We start from the raw sequence: 22,204 nt of genomic DNA, 5'->3' as shown, positions 1-22,204 counted from the left end.
TTTGTAGAATTACAACCTTTTGGGTTGAACAGTGCGTTGGGGAGTTGAAAACAATTATTGCCGAATAGGGCATTTCTGCGATCCATTATGCGACCGCAGAATTACTCCGTGGACCGCAGATTTGCCACAGAGTGAAGCAGAGAAATGGCCAATTTTGGAGTTTGTTTTGCGGTCCATTATGCGGCCGCATAACCATTTCACGGGCCGCACAATCCAACGCAGATCTAGCATGAGAAAACTTTGGATGGAGGTTATGCGGTCCATTATGTGACCGGATAACTGATCTGCGGACCGTAGACCTGTCACAGACCTGTCCAACCATGCCCAATTTTTGTGACCTTTTCTGTGGTCCCCTGTGCGGGCTGCATACCTATTTTGTGGTCCGGTCTGCGACCGCAGACCCGACTTCGTAGAGTTTAAGTTTTGGAAATTTTCACCCGACCCCATTGTTATAAAAGCAACTTGGGATTTATTTTGGCTGGTTCTAACTGAAATTTTAGAGAGAGGAAAGTGGTCAAGAGTGAGGGAGATTCCTAAGCTAAATTGTTCATCCAAGAGGTAAGGTTCCATACCCTAGTCTTCAATTTCGAGTTTGGGGTAGAAGATGGGTAATGGGGAGTGTAATTCTTAGGTCTAACAAAGTGGTGGGAAGGTTGTTGAGCTCAAAAGGGTAGATGTTGGGTTGTGGGATGAAGGAATCCACCATGGGAGGACCTTGAAAATATAATGCCCACCTAGTGTTTGATAAAATGATCAAGTGAGCTGAACCTATGAATATCTTCTTAATTATGGTTCAATTTTATCATGTCTCTAAATAGATCAAAGTTGCTAGGATTTCCGGAACTGTATAGTAATTTAAGGAAAGCTCGAAGCGAGGTATGTTGGCTAAACTCCTCTTGTAGAATCGAATCCATGATGTCCTCCTAAGTTGTAGTTATGATTGGCTCAAGCCCTTAGGTCTCATGTTCCGAGCTATTTCTTATAAACTTGACTATTTCGAATAAAATCTGTGTCGAAAGTTATATTTTCAAAATGTATTTTGAATGCCCTTATCATATTGTGTTATCCTTCAAGATTGTATTCAAATGTGACCATGTATCGAAATATTATGATTTCAATTATGTCTCAAATACTAGTATTATGTCAAATTGTGGAAGAAAACCCAATGTGCCTAAGACTCTTATTTTCTCATATGTGTACTAAAGGCCATGATTAGAGATGCTTTGTTGTTGATAATCCATGATGATGTTTGAAAGTGAAAGGGGTGATCATGACATATGAAATACGGCCGACGTGCCAAGAATGACATTACCTGTGTGGCCACTAGTGCCAATGAAATGAAAATATGAGTAAAAGACTATAAAATAAACTGAAAGTCCTTTATATAATAAATATTTGGGAGTATCGTTAGTCACCGAGGAAGGGTAGGTTGAAATGACCTAACCCCAAAACTACACGTGCTGGTGTAGGTGTGTATTGTGATTATTCCCCTTGTTTGGGATGAGATTGATGTGATGAAATTATTCCCCTTAAATGGGATGAGATGATTGCTAGCAAAGGGTGATGTCGATCCACACAGCATTATAGTGAGACGGCCTAGCCGGTCGTGTCGAGATCGGACGCCATGCCGTACACATGGTGGTGATTGTGCTTGAGGATGTGATTGAGATAATGATTGAGATCTTGATAGTGATTGTGATTGTGGTTGATATCTTTGGGTGAGACGGCCTAGCCGATCGGGCTGTGATCGGACTCTGTGCGAAAACTCACGGTGGTATATCGGTGCTAAAGATCTCCCAACCTAAAATATGGAAATTTACTTGAAAACTTGTCTTGCTCCTAACTTGATGTCTTGATGTTTGAGGCTCCCATTGAATCAATAATTATTCTTCCTTGCTTTATTACTCGTTCTATTGAGAGGGTGTTTAGTCATTCATACTAGTACTATTCCATATGTACTAACGTCCCTTTTGTTGGGGGCGCTGTATCTTTAATGGATAAAGGTGGTTCCACAACAGGCGGCTTTGATCAGTGCTATTGGTACACCCTCTTCCCAGCTGACTTGGTGAGCCCTACTTCATCTCCGGGTCATGTATCTTTTGTTCCTTGTGTAGTATGTTTTGAGGTATAGCGCCTTGTTGCTGGCACTATCATCGTACTCTTTTGTATCTATTAGAGGCTCCGTAGACATAGTGTGGGTTGTATGTTAGTGTTGAGAGAGTCAAACTTGTAATGTTATATTTGTACCACATGTTCCACTTCAAACTATGAAAATGTATGTATTTTGAGACTCATAAAGGATGTAACTAATGATAATGAATTGGTGTTGCTCACATGATCTTCTTATGGTCTAATCAATGAAATAAATCTTCTCTTTGTTCATGGGTGAGTTCGGGTAGAAGGTATTGTACAGGTTTGCTCGGCTGGGTTATCTCGATTGAGCGCCGGTCGCGCTCCCCGAGGTCGGGGTGTGACATCATTCTTAGGGTTGGCTTTGTTTAGGTCTCGATATTCCACATATATCCTAATTTTCCATCCGTTTTTGGCACTAGCACTATGTTGGCTAACTAAGTGGGGTAGTTTGTGACCCTCACTATGTTTGACTCAATTTGCTAGGTAACCTCTTCTTTGATCCTCAGACTTAAGTCTTGCTTGAATTTCCTCGACTTCTGTTTGACTGTGGCCATGCAGGATCGGTCGGTAATCAGTGTGAGACAATATAAGTACCCATTCCAGTCATGTCAACATATGACTAAGTAAACACGTCGGCTTACCGCCTGAGTAATTCCACTAGCTCTTGTTTCTGTTCTTCTTCCAGGTGAATGCTATCTCGTGTTTCTTTCACCACCTATTTATTTCCCAAATTGACCACTTCTGTCTCTTCTAGGTTAGGCTTCTTCTGACTTTCAAGTTGCTCGATCTCTTGAGGTAAGTTCTCGGGCATCATGATTTCATCATATTCTTCATAATATGGCTCGTTATTTGCGCTTTCTTCAAGGTAAACAGTTACATTTTATAATCGTGGAACAATGTTTTTTATTAATTTGGTCACTGAAAAAAAAAGGCGGGTCAAAATTAAAATATAGTTAAGTTTAAGCGATATTTTAAGAAAAGCGAAGAATTTTTATTTCTTTAAAGGGAACGTCTATGCGTTCAAAAGAAGAAGTTAAGAAAAAAGTATTGGCATGATTCAGGCCTCAATTTATCATGCTATTTTAAAAACAACTACAATTCCACAATACCAAGACTCCCAGCGAACCAAGGTTGGACCGGCAATCCAGTTCTGTAATATCTCTCTTGGATCGGCATCCCGAATGGTCGGTGTCTAGATATCAATTTTGTTGTAGCATTACTCGATCATTGCCATAAACAACTTCTCTATTCCATCAATGATCTCTTATTCGGGTACCAAACTTTGCATCTGATGGGGAACATGATTTGGCACAAAGACCCTTTTCCTGGGGCTGCTGATGCGAGCTCCTCCGAGGGCAGGCTGATATCCTAACTTGTGGTAACTTTATGTTATTTAAGTTGAATCGACTCTATTATCCAATTAGACTTGGCTTCCTATCCAGACCCTTGCTTGTACCGCACTTTATCATCTCTCTGATTTCTATCCCTAGCCCATATAGTGACGGTAGGTTGTTGGACGGTTCTTCCATTTTCATTGTTTGCATAATCTCCACTGCATGGAAAGTGACTCTGCCGATTCCTTCTATGAAAGGCACCACATATTCTAAGTAAGCGGCATGACTACATTCTTCGTGGATCATAATTTCTTGGCAATCGATTCAAACTTCATGCATTGGTGTAGAGTGGAAGGAACTGCTCCTGCCATGTGTATCCATGCCCTTCCCAGTAGAAAATTATAGGAAGATGAGATATCCATCACTTGAAACAGCACCAGAAATTTGACAGACCTTACTTTTAATGCTAAATAGATTTCCCCAATGACGTCTTTCTGTGAACCATCGAAAGCCCTGACTCTGACATGCCTTTCCCTAATCTACCCTATCTTGATGTTTAGCTCTCGTAATGAGGGAAAATGACAAATGTTAACCCCCGATCCTCTGTGGAAGAGTACCGTGGATACTATCTTGTCTCCATATTTAACAATATTATGGAGAGCCTTGTAATGGTCCCATCCTTCTAAAGGGAGTTCATCCTTGCAAAAGAGACTTTGTTGGCTTCCACTATCTTTCCTGTAGTTGCAGCTAGTGCCTCGCTGGTAGTGTTGCTTGGCACGCTTACCCCAATAAGCACCTTCATTGGAGCATCTCAATGACTATCAAAACTCATCAATAGGTCCATGATGGATATGTGCGCAAGAGTATTCTTCATTTGTTCCTCGATGGAATACTCTTTGGCTGACATTTTCTTCGAAAATTCTGCTACCCCAGCATCGGTTATATTTCTTCTCTAGTTTTGCTCCCTGTCCGGGTTTCTCGTGTTCACTTCTGGAATATAACACTTTCCCGAATGGGTCATCCCATGAGCAGCCGCAGTATCTGATATTTTCTCTTTTCCTTTGGATTGATAGGCCCATGAAAATGCTTTGTAATTTAAATTTAACTCTTTCCTAACCGTGGTGGGTATCGTGGGCCTTGGCTGGTATGTTCAGACCATTACCGATGGATTTAACCATACTGTGGTCAAAGGGGCTACTCGAGGAGTTGTGCCTTCCATTTGAGTGAAACCAATGGTGATGATGGTTCCTTTTAAATCATAATCTTCCCCCAAGGTTATCATGTTCACTCCTTGGTTTCTGTGGTTTGGTAGTGGATTGTTGTTCATATTTGTTGGAGCTGGTGTGCACTGGATTCTCCACTCTTGATCAACATCTCGATCTCGTGCCTCAAACTATAATAATCTTTGGTGTTGTGTCCCCGAACACCTGAGTTATGCACAATGCTTTCTTGCGTCAAAATATTTGGTAAGTGGGTCTGGAATTCATCTATTGACCAGATGTAACAAGCTTGCTCTTCTCAAGCTTTCGAACAGTTTTGAGCCAAAGGTTCAGCAAGTGGGGCATAATTTCTGGGATTTCGGGCTTCAAGGTTAGGGGGTGGCCTTGGTGCATAAGCTGGTATGTTTTAATGAGTTGTTGTTTGGATAGGGGCATATAGTCGTGGTGGGTTTTGGTAAGTATTGGCTCGAGGCGGATTGTAATGTGGCTGGGTATTGTAGACTGGCGTATAAGTAGGGTATGCTGAAATTTGAGGGTTCATCGAGTATTGGTGGGTTCAAGGAGGCGGACCTGATTGGTAAAAGGGGACAACCGCTGATACCTCTTCTTTTCTCTTCCTTGATTTGCCGACAGAACCAGATTGGATGGCCTTACTAGCAGCTTGTAGTGCGGTCATGGATTGGATCTTCCCGGACCTAATGCCTTCTTTTAAGAAATCTCCTATATTGACCAATTCAGGGAACTTCTAACCCATCATTCCCATCATTGTTTTTGAAGTAAATGCCTTACTAGGCACAAATGAAGAATTTCTTTAATTCATTGTCATCCAGCGGGGGTTGTGCTTTAGCTGCCTCGGTCCTCCAATGATGGGCGTATTCCTGTAATGACTCAGAAGGTTTCTTTTGTATATTCACTAAGGCAAATTTGTCAGGTGTGATCTTACTATTGAACCTAAAGCGATTCTTGAAGTCTTCAACCATATTTTGCCATTCTCTCTAGTTTCGGGGGTCCTGCCTGTTGTACCAGGTGAGTGCCTCACTCGTCAGACTCCTAATAAATAATTTCATCCTTAATTTCTCATTTCTCCCAACACCTACCAATTTATCGCTATAGGCCCTCAAATGAGCGTGGGGATTGCCCGTTTCATGATCCAAACCCATGGCACATATTGTTCATTTTGGGCCTAGGCCTGCATGGATTTGTCTTTTTGGACTATGCCACCTCGAGCCCCAAAAGCGCGCGTAACATGTGAACTTGTGTCATTCCTTATATAGCTCTTCACTTTCCTCTCCCATTCCGATGTGGGATTTTTCTAATGTGACATATGCACCCCTTCTTCAGAAGCATGCCAGTCTAGAAGCCTGTCAGTCATGCTTGACCCGCCCTCACCAGCCCACCCTCCTTCACTGCATCACATAGTGCGTCGCATTAGTGCAAATTTCTCAGAGTATGGATTTGCTTGCGTTTTGATATCCAGACTTGGTCCTCGACCCCTGAACACGATCCCGGCTTAATCCCTTGGGCATTTACTCAGACTTCAAAGCTCTAAATAGCCCGAATTCATTCCATAACATCTACATAGCTCATAATCACTCCTACAAGGCATAAAACACACAATAAGTGCAAAACACTATCAATTAAAGCTCAAACATGAATAAAGTGCAGTGAATTAGAGTGCAATAAGCGACTAAAACACGAGATTATAGCCTACCATCAACACCCCACACTTAAACCATTGCTCATCCTCGAGCAATCAAACTACACTTCACATAGACACGGCCTTTTTCAATAACTCTAATAACTCATCACACCAAGAATATTTAAAACAGATTAAGCACAATACCATAACATCTTAGCCTCAAGATTTGACTTTAAAGCACCACACATTTTTATAACCCGCTCACTTACTCTAACATAGGTCAACGACATTACCTTTCCATCATGAATCAGGTTCTCTCACACAACAATAGAGAGTAGTTCCACACACAATAAAATTTAAGAACAATTAGGAACTCAAGATAGAAAGAATTCACTCACTCTCAGAAACAACATTCATATGCCACAAAAGATGCACCATAGGCTTGCCCGTACTGTAATACTCTACTAATTGAGCTCATTCAGTCAAAGATCAAGTAGGACTTTAATTAGTTGTAATGTAGGCTGCGGGATGGGTAGGATATATTTAGATATAAGAGTGACTACACCTCCCTTAGCACTTTCATACATAATTAACCGTTTAAAACCCCACACTTATGTTAAACCAAAACTCCACCTTCACATCAATATACATTAACTCCCTACTTCTTTAAGCACAATTACATCAAGAGTTACCACTATCAAGGAATATTTTGCACAACAATACAACTATTTTTTCCTCTTTCCATTCAAGTGGCTCTAATTTATTTAATATAGTGCACCTTTCTCCTTATTTCATTAGTTCCACTCAAAAGCCAAACCAACCACCCCACTTCAACTTTTATAAAGTTCATAACAAATTCAAGTGCTCATGAGAGGTAAAAGGTTCAAATAGATAGTGAATTCAAACAAATGGGTAAGGCTTGTAATGTGGTTGCCAAAGAAATATGATTACAGGCTCAAAGGGGTTAACTACAATACATAACAATTAGGTGGGTAAAAGCATATAACTGACTCAACAAAGAAACACATATATCCCTTCCAAGACTGAATAAAACTACTATTTCACTTTGCAAACACTCGGAGCATGTTCTAGACATCAAATGCAATGCATAGAATAACACAAAATCTTTCACACATATGGCACATAACTCACTCAATATTGGATTATCAGGTCACTCTAGTCAAAGCAGTTAGGCAACGTTAAGATCTTACAATTTAAGGTACTTAAACAAGAGTCAAAACTGAGCCTAAGCATCACAACTAAAGCACTTACTATTCTCAAGGCATAATAAAGTTAAGAGATATTGCCTTCAATTCAAATCACAGCACAAGATTTCCTACTCCTAAACAAAATCTAAATACACCCGGTTCTGGTTCAAATAAAACCCTTGGAAAAGAACCGCGGAAAAAAGAAAAACCAAGGGGGAATTATTACACTACCTAACAAAAGAAAATCTTTTTGTCTTTTTTCTTTCGACTTTAAACCATCAAGAAACCTGTCGAATGATATCCTTCGTCGGGAAAAATAATGTTTTTTCAATTTTTATGGTTTTTTCAATTATTTTCTATATCTAACTACTAAAACTAACAAAACTAACACATATACATACAACATATAATATATCCCCCACCCCACACTTTAAGTTGTGGCATGTCCCCATGACACACAATTAAAAAGCATAAGGTAAAGGAAACTTCCCTGGACATTTAGTCAGGGTCTGAGTCAAAGTCGGGCTCCATTCCTCGCCTTCTTGGGGTACACCCCATACTTATCTTTCTCACTCAGTGCAACCTTCTCTTTTGAGCCCTTCACTTTTTACTCAACACTTGCCGCTGGTTTTTCTTTTTGTGCCCCCTTTGCTACATCCATCTCAAAAGTCACCGTCTCCTCACCCACTCCAAGCATGAGTTTCCTCTCGTGTATATCCAATATTGCTCTACCGGTTGCTAAGAATGGTCTTCCTAGGATGAGGGGGACCTCCTTGTTCTCCTCCATATTCACCACTATAAAATCTATAGGAAATACGAACTTATTCACTTGAACTAACACATCTTCCACTATCCCCTCGGGTATTAAAGTCGTTTGGCTTGCCAGCTGCAACGATATTGGTGCAGACCTTATCTTTCCAATCTTCTTCTCCAATTTTCTGTAAATAGATAGAGGCATTAAATTAATTGATGCACCATAATCACATAATGATTTATCAAAATGAATAGTTCCTACAGAGTAAGGTATAGTAAAACTCCCTAGATCTCCATACTTTTGTGGGAGTTTGTTTTGCAATATCGCGCTACAATGCTCTGTGAGCTTGACCACTGAGGTCTCCTCAATTTTCCTCTTCTTTGTAAGGATCTCCTTTAAGAATTTGGCATAAGCAGTCATTTGTGAGAGCACTTATGTGAATGGTAAGTTTACATGAACCTATTAGCACATCTAGAAATCTCCCAAACTGATTGTCCAGCTTTTCTCTACTTTGCTTTTGAGGGAAGGGTAAAATAGGCATATGCTTGCTCTCATTATGTTCCTCCCTTCTCGAAGTTTCTCCCTTCTTCTTTTCTCAACTTTCATCTGGCCCTTCTTCTTTTTATCAACATCATTCTTCAGTTGCTCCCCATTTTTTTTTTCAAGTTTCACATCATTTTGGATTGGGGTGGGATCTTTTAACACTTGCCCACTTCTCAGAGTTACAGTATTCACTGTTTCTTTGAGATTTCTCTTAGTATCAGTAGGGAGAGTTCCCGAAATCCTCTCAGACAATAGAGTGGCTAGCTGCCCAACCTGTCTTTCTAGGTTTCGAAAACCAGTTCCCAGTTCTTTGATAGCTGCTCCATGTTCCCGTATAGTTGTGCTATGAGTTTCAAGCCTCTCATCAGTTTTCTAAATGAAGGCCTTCATGAGATCTTCTATGTCAGATTGAATGGGCTGTTAAGGCTAAAATTGCTTCCTTTGCTGATTTTGGTATGCTGGAGCTCCTTGTCCTTGGGGTCTAGAGTTATTTTGTTACCAAGCATTCGCAGTACCTCCAGGTGAACTCCATGAAAAACCGGGGTGCCTCAGACCCATTGCATTATAATTTCCCATAACATTCACTTCCTCAGTTGAGACTTGACACTCATAAGTAGGGTGTCCTCTTCCACATATATCATAGGCTGCGTGAGGCTCATTTTGTATCAAGGCTAAGGTCAGCTTTCATATTTCTTTGGCCATAGTATCAAGCTGTACCTGCGCAGATGTATTAGTATCAACTTGGTGAATACCATTTGATCTTCTTCTTTTAGCACTCTCAGAGGTCCATTGATTAGCATCTTCAGATAACTCATCAAGAGTTGTAACTATCTCCTCTGGAGTCTTCTTCATCAAAGGGCCTCCAACTACATTGCTCAATTTTCTAAGTGAGACCGGTGTTGATCCTTCCCAAAAATCCTGGAGTTACATCCAGAGTTCAATTCAGCTATGTTGACACTTTCTAACAATCTCCTTAAACCTCTCCTATGCTTCAAAAACCGTTTCAGTCTCTTTCTGGAAGAAGTGATGGATTTCTCTTCTAATCTTTCCTATCTTAGTTGAGGAGAAATATTTATCAAAGAATTTTCTGGTCATCTCCTCCCAAGTTCTGATCGATCCACTAGGCAAACTCCAAAGCCACTCCTTAGCATCATCTTTAAGAGAAAAGGGGAATGCCCTTAAGTACACTGCATTTTGTAACACCCCATTGTATTGAAATGTGTTCATAATCTCCTCAAAGTCCATTAGATGAGTGTTTGGATTTTCATTCGGCTTCCCTCTGAAAACACAATAATTCTGAAGGGTTTGAAGCAACCCTTGCTTCAACTCAAAATTTTTTGCTGCAATTGGAGGTAGTCTAACACTTGATAAACCTTGATTATAGATCGGTCTAGCATAATCGCCAAATGGTCTCCCAGGCATGGGAGCTATATTTTTGAACTGGTCTGCACCCAAGGGTTGATTTTGAGCAATTATCTGACCCCTCTCTTCTTCATAGATAATCTGTGCATCTCTGATAGCTACTTCCTCAGCATCCCGTGCAGCTTGTTCTCTTTGTTGGGCTGCTTCTATCGCAGCCAAATCTACATTATCTTCACCGTTTCCAGCCATAAGATCTTTGGTTGAGGATTGCCCAACCTTTTCTAATGTCTCGGTGATATTTCTTTCCTTCCTTAGCTCGCGCAGTTGTTTTTCAATCTCCATCTCGTATGGTAGCACTTCCTTCACATAGGTTCGAATCATGAACCAATCTAAACCTGTAACCTGCGCACAATCAAAGAACACCAAACATAAAAAGGGAAAATAAAATGCAAAGAAAAATTCTTGAATTAGCACTACAAACTATTTCAAACACTATTGATTGCCAATCCCCGGCAATGACGCCAAAATTTGACGAGATCGAAACATACACTTAAATTATGCTCGCTAATCAAATATAGTATAGTATAATATCGTATCCACATGGATTGTATTTAAACAATATTCTCGTAGTTTCTATCTTGGTTGCTATCCAAGATGATCAACAATTGCAATTTATATGATTTCTAACTAAAATTAACTAAGAATCTAAAGCTATTGACTAATGACAATCGCAACAAAGGTAAGCAAGGAAGTTATCAATAGGAAAAAATAGGGGTTGATAGGATAGGTGCAGGATAATTGTTTGGGATCTAACTCTAGATAATTCACTTCTAATGTTAAAGTGAGTCTCTCTAAGTCACTCGATTATTTGTTCAAATGTTCAGCAAAAACTCCTCTCTCGATTAAGTCTTAACCTCACAAGATGAACTAATTTAAGCACGTGAAGATATGCAAGAATGCGTAGTGGATTGGTTTTTAGGAGAATCTCTCTCGATTATCCTCCTAACTAGGTTTAATCAATGATTCAACTAGTCTCTTTCAATTACTAAGAAGAAGTAATGAACTCAACCAACAATATAATACAAAGATATCACAAGTTATGCCTCTCTCGATTACATGAACAAGTGAATAAAGATGCAACAATTAAATCATCCAAAAAGGATTCAATACATAAAATTAGAGTTATAATCCACAAACAATCATCAATACACCAAATCCATTAAACCCTAAAGAGAACTACTCCATAGACATGGAGCAATTCATCACAAATATAATTAAAGTATAGGAAAACATAAATTCTATCCAAACTCGGGTCTTGAGTGAGGAAGGAATGATTAAATCCTTGTGCTCGTGTTCTTCCAACTTCTCCTTAGCCTCCCTAGGTCGAATATGTATCAAAAGTCTAGAAAATAACGTTTTTCCATGTATTTATGCCAAGTAGGGTCGGGCCCAGACCAAACCACCTTCTCCTAGTTGAAATAGGACATTGGCTCTATAAAATTTGCACAGGCACGCCGAATGGGGCGATGCACCATGCAGAGCATTAGTGAGGAAATCCAGAGAGCTCAACTTCTGTCAGGCAGCCAAAAATACACTGCTGCATCGCACAGTGCGTCGCATAGTGCGTCGCATTAGTGCAAATTTCTCAGAGTACGGATTTTGCTTGTGTTTTGATATCCAAACTTGGTCCTCGACCCCCGAACACGATCTCGTCTTAATCTCTTATGATTTTACTTAGACTTCAATGCTCCAAATAGCTCGAATTTATTCCATAACATCCACATAGCTCGGAATCACTCCTACAAGGCATAAAACACATAATAAGTACAAAACACTATCAATTAAAGCTCAAACATGAATAAAGTGTAGTGAATTAGAGTGTAATAAGCGACTAAAATACGAGATTATAGCCTACCATCACACCTAAACTCAGTTGGCCGCTGTGGTTTGCCACACCACCGTACTAAGGGATATTTGACTCTAATACCATATTTTTCATGACCCAAGCCCATGGCACGTGTTGTTTGCTTTGGGCCTAGGCCCATATGGATTTGTAATTTTGGGCTACGCCACCTCAAAAGTTTGTGTACCATGTGAACTTGTATCATTCCTTAAATAGCTCTTCACTTTCCTCTGCCATTCCGATGCAGGATTTGCCTAAGGTGACATATTCACTCCTTCTTCAAAAATATGCCAGCCAAGAAGCTTGCCCGTCTTGCTTGACCTACCCTCATCAGCCACCCTCCGGTAGGTGAATCATAGCCCGCCACGTTGAAGATATCAAACTTTGGGGGTTTATATCCTATGGGCATGTCAATATCCGGATGAATACACAAATCCTCATAATACAGGCTCTCGCTCCCTCGAGCAACCTGTAAGTTATTCATCTACTTTCTCAAGATGCGCAATTGCTCAGATAGTGAATCATCCTCTTTGGTTCTCGTGTACTTCTCCATCTCGGTGCATTGATCAATCTTGCAAGGCACCCTATCCGTGATGGGTGTTGTGAAAGTTGGCTCTATAGTATCATATATAAGTGGAACATACCGCTCATGAGTAGCAACGTGTGCTACATATATATATTATGGATGGGTAGTAGCATGGGTGGCGCATTATGAGGGAGGTTATGATTGGGATTGGTGGTGGTTAGAGGAATTTGGGGAGCTTGGACATAATTAGGGATGTACAATGTATGTATAGGAGGGTTTGGTGGGTTGGCAAGGGTAACTGAGGGTACGATATGAGAAGTGGCGAGAAGTGTGTTGGCAGTGGTGGAAGGGGTATTGCTGGGTTGTCTGGTAGATAGAGGAAAGTGGTAAGGGATAGAGTCTAACGATGGAAACCGGGGCAGTTGTGGAAAGGACATCATGTCCAGGTTTGTCAGGTCTCTTACTTGTTGCACTTCTCCGCTCAGCAGTTCTATTTCTTGTTCCAAGCGGGCGACATATTCGCCGTTTTGGGTTTTGTAAGATATGGGGAGACCTCTCTTTGCCGAAGGTAGGCCTACGCAGGCAATTAATAAAAAATTAATCCAGATTGCTTGACACATTTCAAATTCGGAACTTGAATTTTCATTGATAAAAGGACAATGATTCTTGATGGTTGCACAAAAGTGGCATGTAGAAAGTGTCAACAAGGCCTCTTACAAGATAATAACAAAGAGGAAAGGCAAACCGCCGTGTCATAGGGCACAACCCCGAAGGCTTTACAAAAATTACATGGTATGGGCCATAGAATCAACCTTAGGAAATTTTAAAATGTAAGATGGAAACTCAATTGCTTCTTGATGAATCCTCCCCCAAACCCCCTTTCTCTGGATCTTCTTCGGGATCTTCCTCGAATTCTTCTTTGATGTCCATTGCCTAGTAATCAGGTTCTTCTTCTTCCTCCGGCTCCTCCTTGGACACAATCTGCACATAATACGGTATATCATCTTCACATTAGGCGGTGGCAACATGTAGTCGACTGACCCTACTACCACTTGCTGGTACATAGTGGGGGTGACGAGATAATGCGGCAGTATTTCATGATACACTTGTAGAGTCGCCCTTGAATCTTCCAAACCGGCAAATCCTTCATGACTGGGTCAGGCCAACTGATCCCCTTCTGATACTCAGGCGAAGTATTTCGGCGTACACCGCACATTTGGCCCTATGTTAATTCCACTCTTTCTGAAGTCTCCTCACCCTAGGGATTGTGATTTGGATGTTGTAATCATTGTCAAACAGGGCCATTCGGGACCACAAAGGTACATCCTAGACCAGACCGAAGTACCTCAATATCCGTAATGGTGCATAAGGCTGAACTCCTTCCAATCCAATCTGCTCAATAAAGTACTTCTTAGGTCCTCTCACCAAGGATTTTCTGCTCATCTAGGAAAGCTTATACTTAACACAATCTTCGGTAAGGTTAGTCAAGAATGCACGCCACTCCTCTTGCCATGGGGTGCTTCCCAATGCTGCATTTGTCTCTCATGGATCCGAATCATGTTGTATGTGCCCACAAAATAGTCTATGATGGGTTATCTTTGAAAAACAAGTGCTCAGTTGCCCATTTTTTAGCACCAAGTTACTACCTTTGAAAAGATCACTGCCCCTAGAACATGCCGATAGAGCCCAAAACATTTCTGCCAGAAGCTAGGGAAAGCGTCGCCCGTAGTATTTCTCGGAATGTGGCTAAGAGCATAGGCAACACATTGACATTGATTCGTCCCCTCCGTTGCGGAAAGACCAAGATTCCTAGTAGTGCAAGGAAAATGTCAAAGGTCGGATGCTTTCCCAAGCCTCCTTTTCATTAAAAATGACACACCCCGACCTCGGGGAATGAGATCGGTGCTCAAACGAGATACCCCGGTCAAGCAAGACTACTTATGCCTTCTACCCAACCTTACCCATGAAGAATTTAAAAACTAATAACAAGAGATAGACATGAGAAGAGTCAAGTGCTTCACATTCTTTTCCATTACTCAAAGGATATTCATTTACAATTTTCAAAATATCACAAATTCATATTTATGAGAGAAAATATGTTTGCCAAAATACTAACATTTCTAGTTTATTACCCAATATCGTACTCCACCCATAACATGTCTACGGAACCTCTAAGTACAACAGAAGAGTAGCATGGAAGAGCCGGCGACAAGGCCCTGGCTATACCTCAAAATACAAAATACAAAATACAATGTCAAGTGACATAAGGCCCAAAATAGAGTAGGGCTCACCAAAACCTGCTGGATAGAGAGTAACTGCTAACGAGGATCAAGGCTGCCCGCTGACGAACCACCTGTATCTATTGAAGATGCAGCGCCCCCGTCATGTCGTGCGCATGGCCGTTTCGGCCCACCCTTCCTCGGTTCGCTAATGATACTCCCAAAAATATTTTTGTTTTGCACACAAGGGAAACATAAGTACAAATACATTCACCTCATAACCTTTCACACCATATATATAACTTTATTAGTACTTTCAACCATTCACAACATCATTATTTCCTTGGCTCTCTTGGCCATACGTATGATTCTTCATTCATGGCACATTGGCCGTATTTTATATTTAACACTTTCATTTCTTTACTTTCAAAGACCATCATCATTGACATCAACATATAGAATATTCCTGAAATCACAATTTTAGGTTCATTAGTAATGAAGGCTTTTAACACAATAGATTCCTTTCCAAAGAATAGGGCAAAATGACTAGAAATTGAAGCACGAGTTAAAATCATAAACGAGTGACACAATACTTATTCTTGAAATACTTTTTTCCAAAAGGACAATACACAATTTCAACTTATGAGTATGTAAAAACTCAAATCATATTGAAAATATTTATAAAGGAGAGCATGGTGATTTACGATTGAAACACGAAGACAAATCAAATGCACTAGTTACAACAACCATGGCCACGTTTTACATTTCACTCTCACTTATTTCACTTCCAAACATCATCATAGGTTACCAACAACTAAGGGCATTTGGAATCAAGACCTCAAATATGTATATGAGCAATATGAGTCTTAATCACGTTGGATTTTCTTTCCAAGTTAAGCATAATAGACTTTCATTTGAAACACTAATTGAAGTCATACCATTTCAATAAATAAACCATACTTGAACACATTTTCGAAAAGGTCATAATAGGATAGGAACAATTGGAACCCGTTTTGAGTATATGCATCTTTCAACACAACACTTACTTGGGATAATCGATTTTATTAGGAACAACTCGGAATATGAGAATTAAAAACCTAGGCAAACCATACTTGAAACTTACGGGAACATCATAGAAATCGATTCTAAGAGAGAAGTTTAGCCAACATATCAGAAAGGAAATCATCATAAAATAGAACCCTTTAATATGAAAGAGGTTATGAATAGATTTTCAGTCAAAGACGATAAACCAACTATTCAACATCTCCAAACAGAATTAAAATCTGTAAAAGATGAAATAAAAATGGTTAAGCTTAGACTTGACAAAATAGAAATGGAAAATCTTACTAATGAAGTATTACAGGCAGCCAATAAAAAAGAAACCATTGGAGAATACTTCACTGATGATGATTCAAAAATTGATAAAGAATCAACTGGCGGTACGGCTGTGGCAAAAATTACTAAAGTAAGAGCCCACAGTTATCATATTCCTATTACCTTAAAGGTAAAAGATATTATGATTAATAAATTAGCATTACTAGACTCAGGTGCAGATAGAAACTGCATAATGGAAGGAATAATACCAACCAAATACTTTGAAAAAAGTACTACAAAATTATATTCCGCCACAGGAGAAAAATTAAAGATAGATTATAAACTATCAAAAGCCCACATTTGCAATGATGGAATCTGTTTTATAAATGATTTTGCGGTAACCAGGGATATAAATGAAGAAATTATCCTAGGTATACCTTTTATAACTCAGATTAAACCATTTCATGATAATTTAGAAGCTATTTGTACTACAATATTAGGAAAAGAAATAAAATTCCCTTATCTTAATTCTATCTCCAAAGAGGAAAGTGACTTCCTCAAATCAAAGACTATTTTTAAAATAAACCTGCTTTCAAATCAGGTAAATTATTTAAAAAATGATATAAAAGTTCACAAAATTGAACAAACTTTAAAAACCCTGGGAATGGAAGAAAGGATAAAATCTTTTCAAGAAAAACTGGAACAATGAGTGTCGGATCTCCAACTACTTTCTTCAACATAGACACATGAAACCTCGGGTGTACTAATGACATTTCAGGTGGTAGCTCAATCTTGTACGCCACCTAATCGATCCTTTGAATGATTTTGTACGGTCTGGCATACCTCAGACTCAATTTCCCTTTCTTGCCAAATCGCATTACACCCTTCATGGGGGAATCTTTCAAAAATACCCAATCATATTCTTTGAATTCCAAATCTCTACGAGGAACATCCGAATAGGATTTCTGATTACTCTGAGCAGTCTTCAACCGCTCCTTAATGATTTTAACTTTTTCCATAGCCTGATGCACGAGGTCTTGCCCTATCAACTCTGCTTCCCCAATTTCAAACCACCCAATGGGAGATCTACATCTCCTACCATATAAAGCCTCGAAGGGTGCCATTTGAATGCCAACATGAAAGCTATTGTTATATGCAAATTCTATGAGTGGTAAATGATCATCCCAGCTACCTTGGAAGTCTATAACACAAGCGCGCAACATATCCTCAAGCATTTGAATAGTCCGCTATGCCTGCATGTCAGTCTGCGGGTGAAAGGCCGTACTAAGATTCACCTGAGTACCCAAATCTTGCTGAAATTTCTTCCAAGAATTAGCAGTGAATTGTGTCCCCCGATCAGATATGATGGAAACTTGGGTGCCATGCAACATGACTATTTCTTTGATATACAACTGAGCATACTGCCCCGCTATGTCGGTAGACTTAACCGGCAAGAAGTGTGATGACTTCGTGAGTCGATCCACAATCACCCAAATTGAGCCAAACTTGCGCGAAGTGCGCGGTAATCCTACCACGAAGTCCATATTAATCATTTCCCATTTCCACATTGGAATTTCTATGTTTTGTGCCAACCCACCAGGCCTTTGGTGTTCCGCCTTCACTTGCTGACTATTCGGACATCTTGCCACAAAGTTCGCCACATTTCTTCTTCCTTAAGATCATGATACATTTTTGTAGAACCTGGATGCATGGAATACCTAGAAGTGTGAGCTTCAGTCATAATTCTTTCCCTGAGACCATCCACATTTGGAACACAAAGTCGCCCTTGGTACTTTAGTGTACCATCATTCATGCTAAGAGAAAAGGCCATGGTCTTATGTTTATGAATACCCTCTTTCAATTTCACCAACAATGGATCGTTATATTACTTCTCTTTGACTTCCACAACAAGCGATGATTCAGCCCTATTTTTCACAATTACCCCTCCTTCACTAGAGTCCGCAAGACGAACTCCCAAACTAGCCAATCGGTGTACTTCTTTGGCCAATGGCCTTTGATATGCCTCCAAGTGTGCTAAGCTACCCATATATTTTCGGCTAAGAGCATCCTCCACAGCATTAGCCTTCCCCGGATGGTATAAATTATCAATGTCATAATCCTTGAGTAATTCAAGCCATCTTCTCTGCCTCAGATTCAATTCCTTCTGTTTGAAAATATATTGAAGGCTCTTATGGTCCGTGAATATATCCACATGGACCCCATATAAATAATGACGCCAAATTTTCAATGCAAATACCACCGCCGCAAGTTCTAAATCATGTGTTGGATAGTTCTTTTCATGATTCTTTAGTTGCCTAGAAGCATAAGCTATCACTTTCCCATGTTGCATTAATACACATCCAACCCCGATTCTTGAAGCATCACAATATACGACAAATCCATCTATACCCTCTAGTAGAGTCAACACCGGTGCCGTAGTCAATCTTTCTTTCAATTCCTGGAAACTCTTTTCACAAGCATCTGACCATTGGAACTTAATTGCCTTCTGCGTCAATTTAGTCAATGGAGATGCAAGATTAGAAAACCCCTCCACAAACTTTCTGTAATATCCAGCTAAGCCTAAGAAACTGCGAATCTCTGTTGGAGTTGTAGGCCTCGGCCAGTTCTTCACAACTGAAATTTTCTGAGGATCAACCTTAATTCCCTCACTAGAAACTACATGACCCAAGAATATGACTGATTCAAGCCAAAATTCACACTTTGAAAACTTTGCATATAACTGGTGCTGATGTAGGGTTTGTAGAACTACCCTGAGATGGTCAGCATTGTCCTCCTAACTTCGTGAATATACAAGAATATCGTCAATGAACACTATCACAAAGGAGTCGAGGAATGGCTTAAACATGCAATTCATAAGATCCCTGAAGGCTGCTGGAGCATTTGTTAGCCCAAAAGACATTACTAGAAACTCAAAATGCCCATACCAGGTTCTAAAAGTTGTTTTCGAAATATACCGCTGTATAATCTTCAATTGGTCATACCCGGATCTTAAATCAATTTTGGAGAAGTACCTAGCACCTTGCAATTGGTCAAACAAGTCATCTATCCTTAGCAGTGGGTACTTATTTTTGACTGTTACCTTATTAAGCTGCCGGTAGTCAATACACATTCTCAGTGACCCATCTTTCTTTCTTACAAAAAGGACCAGTGTGCCCCAAGGCGACACACTCGGCCGGATGAAACCCTTTTCTAACAAATCTCTTAATTGTTCCTTTAGCTCCTTCAATTATGCCAGTGCCATTCTGTAGGGTGAAATAGATATAGGATGTGTGTATGGCATCACATCTATCCCAAAATCAATCTCTTTGTCTGGTGGGATCCCAGGGAGTTCATCCGGAAAGACTCCCGAAAATTCATTCACAACAGGCACAGACTCAAGTGTAGGTGCCTCAACATCGATGTCCGTAACTCGGACCAAATGGTAAATACATCCCTTGATGATCATTTTCGTGGCCATAAGTTAAGAAATAAACCTACCCTTCGGCACTACATCATCACCCTTCCACTCAATTACTTGCTCATTTGGAAATTCGAACCTAACAGTTCTGTTTCGACAATCAAGTTTGGCAAAACATGAATAAAGCCAATCCATCCCCATTATCACATCAAAATCAACCATTCTTAATTCAATAAGATCGGCCACGGTGTTCCGACTACACAACGTGACAACACAATCCTTATAAACCCGCGTGGCTAAAATAGACTCACCCACCGGAGTAGATATAGAGAAAGGCTCATAAAGATGTTCTGGTTTAATCCCAAATTCCATAGCAACATAAGGTGTGACATATGACAAAGTGGAACCGGGATCAATAAGAGCATATACTTCATGAGATTGGACAGTCAATATACCTGTGACAACATTTAGAGAAGCCTCTGAATTCTGGCGACCCCTCATAGCATAGAAATGGATGAATCCTCCCAAACTCTGTGCTCTGCCCCTAGCTGCACCACGTCCTGCGGGTGTTAGAGTGCCTCGAGCTGGAAGAGGTGTTGCGGATGTAGTAGCTGTAGAACTGGCTAGCTATGCCATGTACCTGCCCGCACCCTGGCGGGACGAACGACAATCCCTCTGAATGTGACCCCTCAATCCGCATCCGTAGCATATGGGTAAGTCCATGTAGCATATTCGTAGGTGCATCTTTCCATACCTAGGGCATGGGGGCTTCCTCTGCTGCTGGAATCTACCACCATGATGACCCTGCTGATTGGATCCCCTGTTGCCCTGACTGGGCCTGAAATGGCTCCACTGCTACTGCTGACTAGGCCTTGATGGCGGTGCACTAGCCGAAGACTGAGCAAAGGACTGTGATGGAACTAACGACCCTCCTCTGAATGTTGACTTGCCACCACCTGAAGAACCACCAAAGTTGCCCGTAGACCGAGCCTTATTACTACCCTTTCGCTCCATTCTGTTCCTTAATTTGCGGGTCTCTGTGGCATGAGCAAATGCCACCATCTTTCCATAGTTCATATCAGAATTTAATGCTACTGTAGTGACCTCATTAATTACCAAAGGACTAAGGCCTTGTACAAATCGGCGAATCTCATATAGCAATCCCACACACTCAGGCTACCTTGCCTCAAGTTCTCAAACTCAGCAGGTAAGAAATGATCAATGAAGGCATCGACAAACTCACCCCACCTTGCCAGAGAGCTCCCTTCTTCACGGGACTCCTCCCATAGTTCAAACAAAGAATATGCCACCTCTTTCAGGCGGTAGGAGGCTACTGTCTCTGTTTCAGTAGCACGCATAACTCTGAGAGTCTTATGCATCTCATTAATGAAATCCTGGGGATCTTCCTCTGGGTTAGTACACGTGAACACTGGAGGATCCAACTGGAGAAACCTGTTCACCTTGGAACCAGTAGAATCCCCTGGTTGACTGGATGAAGTGGGTGCAACATTTGACCTCTGGGTCTGGGAAGCCACTATTTGAGCCAACATCTGTATGGCTCCCCTAAGATCAACATCAGAAACACCAGAATCAGAAGCTGGAACTGGAAGTAGAACTGGTATATTAGTTGGAGGAACTGTTGCACCTTCAGAAGGTGTAGGAACATATGCGGTCTGATTAGTTGTAGTAGAGTCAGGCAGTGTAGTAACTGGAGGAATATTCTCACTCCTCGGGTGCTCACCCGCATCATCAATTATACGATCAACTGTCACTCCTGGGGTGACATTGGCTCTTTGGCCAGTTCTTGCCTTCTTCTTAGGTGCCATGTACTGAAAATTAGAGCAACTCAGGAGTTAAAGGAGGAACAATCTTACAACAAGCTTTATCGCACGATCAAGAACATGAAAGAAGGGTATTATTCCTAAATGCCCATGTAGCATCCTAATTATAGATGTGGTCGACAACACACCGATAATAAGGACTCTACTAGACACGACTCCGAGACATCCTAGGACACTTTAAAACATTAGGCTCTGATACCAAGTTTGTCACGCCCCAAAACCGAGGAGCGCGATCGGTGCTCAACCGAGTGAACCCGACTGAGCAAGCCTGTTAGATTTCATTTTCCTGCTGTGGAACCACCTGCATCCATTGAAAGATGAAGCGCCCCCGGCAAAAGGGACGTTAGCACCGTCAAATAGCACTGGTATGTATAACTAAACATCCTCTCAATAGAATGATAAATAATACAAACAAGATTATCATAATATCAATAAAAGCCTTAATCAACATCAAACCTCAATTTAGGATCAAGACAGTGTTCAAATTAATTTCCATATCTCACATTGGGAGATTTTTAGTATCGATATACCATTGTCCACAATACCAGTACCATTATTCACCATACCAATACCACTATTCACAAAACCAGTACCACCGCACTCTCAGCAAAGAGTTCGATCACGACCCGATCGGCTAGGCTATCTCAGTAGTGACATCAACAACAATTTCTCTCAATATCAATACCACCATCTTTAACACGGAGTCCGAACACAACCCGATCGGCTAGGATATCCATTAGGGACATCGACCACAATCACAATTTCAATTACAATTTCCAGCACAATCACC

The 22,204-nt window shown here is 40.6% G+C and overlaps 1 non-coding gene across 1 annotated transcript; it reads left to right on the top strand.

The window, feature by feature from the left end:
* Positions 1–9,774: 9,774 nt before the first annotated feature.
* LOC142175661 (small nucleolar RNA R71) lies at positions 9,775–9,878 on the top strand. The gene has a single exon (XR_012704754.1). It is a non-coding gene; the product is annotated as a small nucleolar RNA R71 (small nucleolar RNA).
* The last annotated feature ends 12,326 nt before the right edge of the window (positions 9,879–22,204 follow it).

Source organism: Nicotiana tabacum, chromosome 21 (genome assembly GCF_000715075.1).
Source record: "Nicotiana tabacum cultivar K326 chromosome 21, ASM71507v2, whole genome shotgun sequence".
Lineage (NCBI taxonomy): Eukaryota > Viridiplantae > Streptophyta > Magnoliopsida > Solanales > Solanaceae > Nicotiana > Nicotiana tabacum.
This window is presented reverse-complemented; position numbering and strand designations above follow the sequence as displayed.